General features: G+C 43.0%; 1 long non-coding RNA gene across 3 annotated transcripts in view; it reads left to right on the forward strand.

The window, feature by feature from the left end:
- The first annotated feature begins 222 nt into the window (after positions 1-222).
- Gm29856 overlaps positions 223-4,174 on the forward strand; it is a 5,445-nt gene continuing 1,493 nt past the window's right edge. For 2 of the 3 annotated variants that reach the window (XR_373736.4, XR_001779554.2), the window contains exons 1-2: positions 223-3,256; positions 4,080-4,174. The exon at positions 4,080-4,174 is cut by the window's right edge. This is a non-coding gene — a long non-coding RNA (predicted gene, 29856). Of the gene's footprint in view, positions 3,290-4,079 lie in introns of all 3 variants that reach the window. The other variant, XR_373735.4, reaches the window with a different exon arrangement.

Below are 4,174 nucleotides of genomic sequence, written 5' to 3' on the forward strand. Positions count from 1 at the left end.
ATCTTCATGTTGTTTTTATTTACTAGTATGTATATTTTTTAATCTCTCCAAAAATAATAGTTAAGCCTTATAAGCAGGAGAGAGAGAGAGAGAGAGAGAGAGAGAGAGAGAGAGAGAGAGAGAGAGAGAGAGAAAGGAAGAAAGAAAAAAAGAAAGAAAGAAAGAAAGAAAGAAAGAAAGAAAGAAAGAAAGAATGGAAGGAAGGAAGGAAGGAAGGAAAGAAGGAAGGAAGAAAGAAACCAAAACAAAAAATAAAACTGTATCTCAGATCTGAATAGTTGGATTCTGGGCTGATAGTCTTTAAAATAATAAATTAATTCTTTTGTTCACATTATGAAAAATCTGAGGTCTAGCTAGAATGGCTCAGAAATTCTCTGCGTTGTCAAGACCTGCGGCGTCTGTCTGATAGCCTCTTCCCACAGGTTGCTGCTGTGAGTGTTCTCCAAGGTAGGTGTAACCTAGAATCATATGCACTGGAAGCTCCCTGGCACAGAGGTGACTTCCAAGTCTTTCACTCTGGGTCAGTGAGAAACAGCTGAGAGCAAGGTGTTGGGGAGAAGAGGGTTCAAGCTCTTTGCAAACATCTCACACCTCCCCAAGACCTTGGGTAGGTAGCATTTGAAAGATGGATGGCCCTAGCTTCTCCTTTTAGATTCCAAATTTGACAATGGTCAAATCCCTCGCTTTAGGGTCATCTTTGATCAAGACCAAGTCTGCAATCTCCATCCTGGTTATACCTCTGAAGTCAAATTCTCACTGTAATATTTGTCACGGGTTACCATACCCATTGTCTGCTACAAACAGTTACTGTTGGAATCTAAATTGGAGTGCTGCTGCCGCCGCCGCTATTGTGGGTTTTCCTTCCAGTCTGACCCAGTCCTCAGCTCTGTACAGCAGGGCACTCTCTGTTGCCCTCTGAGCCCTGCTGGCCTCATCTCCTTCACCTCAAGAACTGCAGCATCCTCCCCACTCACTCTCTCTTCTCACACTCCCAGCTAGGAAGGGACTGCTTGGGTTTCCATAAAGCGTGTTATTTGTTCAGCCACAACGAGGCAGTGCTCAGTCCAGGCAGGGACAGGCAGGGAGCAGACAGTTGTCAGTGCTGCTGGACCGGGGAGGCAGAGAAGTGTGGCGGGGTGCTGAGGTGTCAGCCTCCAGGAACCTCAAAACTCCTCTGCTGCCCAAGTGGGAGGGAGTCTCTGGGTTTCCCCTTACTGGCCCCATTTTCTTAGAATATTTCTCACCTCCTCTCACTGTCAGCTACTGGAAAGAACCCTCAAAGGAAACTCAGGGAGACATGTCCATGCCACAAATGTGGGCTCCCACTCTGCCACATTCGTTTCTTCATTTCTAAGAGCAGGAAGACTATACCCTGTAACTTCTTCCTTGACACAGTGCAGCCGTGAACGTATGTACAGACTACTAAGCTCTCAGAGGAAAGATGCTATGAATATTTTAGGGGACAGTACTACTATAAAACAAAAAAAAATCTGTTTTACACCAAGGTGAAAGGTTTTCCTATCACAAAGCCTCTCCAGCAATGTGGATTTTTTTTTTTTTTACAATTTTTATTTTATTTTTATTCAATGTGGATTTTTCTTTTAAAAACATTAAACTCAGCAAATACTAATAGTTTCAACTTTATTTTGTTTTCAGCATGCCCTCATAGAAAGCAATTTCTCCATGCTGTGTGAAAATTAAAGGGTCGTAATTGTGAAAAGCTTACACACTCTCAGGTGGGCTCATGGTGCAAAAACACATGTGCAAGTTTCCTCACTGGGGTCACACTGCTGTCCCCTTCTGACAGCTTTCTCTGTGCCTGTTCTGATTGATCTAGGGTACCACACCCATATCACTTCTTTTTTGGGGGGTAAATAAAAGGAAGACCTCATTGACATCAAAGAAAAGCTGCTATGTCAAGTGCCCCAACCCCTCCACTAATGCTGAAGAAATAAAAAATTAAAAAAAAAAAACCCAAACAAACCTGTGACTGATGTTCTCTGGAGTATCGTTAAGTATAAACACTACTATGGCAAATGTCATACAGAATGTCAACAGACAAGTGCCCAGGTCCCATGTAGCCAGGAGAAGGTGGCTCATGCCAGGTCAGAGCTTAGATAATCTTGGTGTCAGGCCTTGTGTCACCGATGCGCCCTGTGTGTTGTCATAGCCATATCATGGTGCCATGCAAATGGGTGTAAGTCCATTCACTGGAGGACAGTGCGTCTGCCCGAAAACCAGCAGAATACGGCCATGCATTCTGCTTAGTCAGACACTTTTAAATACTAATATATGATCCAACATTACGTGTGTGTGTGTGTGTGTGTGTGTGTGTGTGTGTGTGTGTGTCAGGGCCAAGCACTGGATGGCTTCAGAGTCCCTAATCAGCCTGTCCACCTCCCTCTTTGATACCATGCCACTTCACAAAAGCAGTTGGGCCACAGTCATCTCTCTTCTCTTTTCTTTTCCTTCTTGTTATTATGATCCAATCTTCCTTTTTGATCTCACCGTTTTCATCAGTTTTTGTAAAAGGCAATGAGCATAACAATACATGTTTGGTAAAAACAGTTCTTTGTTGCTATATTGAATCATTTGGTTTTTTTTAAAAACAACAACAAAAAAAAACAAAACAACAACAAAAACAACCAAAACCAAACAAGCACCCCTCCCCCGGGGGAAAAAAAAAAAGACACAACCTTCCCTCTGCTTGATGCCATAGACAAGAGTCCAAAGGACATTAGCTGCTCGGTTGCACACATTGGAGGGAGAGATTGCTGCGGGCTCTGTCTCCCTAATAGACTGGCGATTTTGTAAAAGATTTTAGAGGGTTTTGTTTAACCATTTCTGCATGTGTTTTTAATGAGCTCATGATTAGTAGCAAAGGCCAGGTTGTGGGGTTTGCAGCCTTTTTTTCGGACCCGATCCCTTCCCGCTGACCTGCCGAGTGGGCACCTGTGCTCTCTGCCTGGCTCACCTATGGGAGTCAAGGTGGTGGGGCCATCTCCGGGCCTGTCTTCTTGCCAGGGATGAATCATGCAGTAGGCAGAGCGGAAGGAGTCTCTTTGTTGACAGCTTTCCATCTGGACTTTGGATACGGCTGGCCGTTCATGGAGAGCCTGGGTTAGCTGGAAAGGACTGCTCTGCTCTAGTCAGCTCCTCCATGAAGGCCCCAGGCCGAGTAAGACACCAGCGAAGGAGCTGCCCAGCATTTCAGCTACAAAGCAGAGAAGTAGCCCTCCCAGGTCCAGGTCCCCAGGTTTGTGAATGTGCACAACTCCCGCTTCGACAAGTGGGTATTTAATAGTCAATAGGATCATTTACAGCCTCATTCAAATAATCCGACTGGAGTACACCTGAATAAATACACCAAGCTCAGGTGGTTGAGCGCTAACCCCTTGGAGTTTAATAATTAAAATAAACAGACCTATTGAGATGAATTCCAGTCTTTTCATGTATAAATGTAAGATGCTCCACACAGGTTGGTGTTTATGGTTCACACCGGAATATGATGGATAGATTATACGTGTTCCATAGCTACTTAAGAAAAGAAGAGATTATCTTAGCCATGGGGTAAAGTTATGTGATACCATCCAGTCTGATTCTGGGCCAGTACAGAGTCCCCCCCCCCCCCCATCTTTCTGTCTTTCTTCTCTTTTCTTTTTTTCTTTTCTTTTCTTTTCTTTTCTTTTCTTTCTTTCTTTCCTTTTTTTTTTTTTTGTGAAAGATTACTTCTTGGCAAACTAGATATGCAAACGCCAGAATACAGTAAAACCACATTTAATTGGACCTACTTGCCAACTCCTTGAACACAGCTTGGATTATCCCACTGGAGGCTGCTTCTGTTAAAAGCTGGGGGAGGAGGAAGTGGCACATTGACAAGGCCTCAGATAATTTTTTTTTTCACTCGAAGTACAATTATGCAATGAGCCAAGTTTGGAAGTATTTTACTATGTTTAATAATTATTATTAAAGATATTGTAAAACATATGCATTTGTTAAGTGGAATGTAATGGGAGTTAAAAATCATGTCATAAATTTCACTTCGGATTTATTTTTCTATTTTGTGTTTTATTTGACAGCCTTCCAACTTGAGTCTAGCCCAAAGCCTGCACTCTAATACATATCATACTTGATATTAAAGTGAGAAGGGGGTAATTTATAGGAGCTGCCTGAG

Source organism: Mus musculus, chromosome 1 (assembly GCF_000001635.26).
Source record: "Mus musculus strain C57BL/6J chromosome 1, GRCm38.p6 C57BL/6J".
In the NCBI taxonomy this organism is placed as follows: Eukaryota; Metazoa; Chordata; class Mammalia; order Rodentia; family Muridae; genus Mus; species Mus musculus.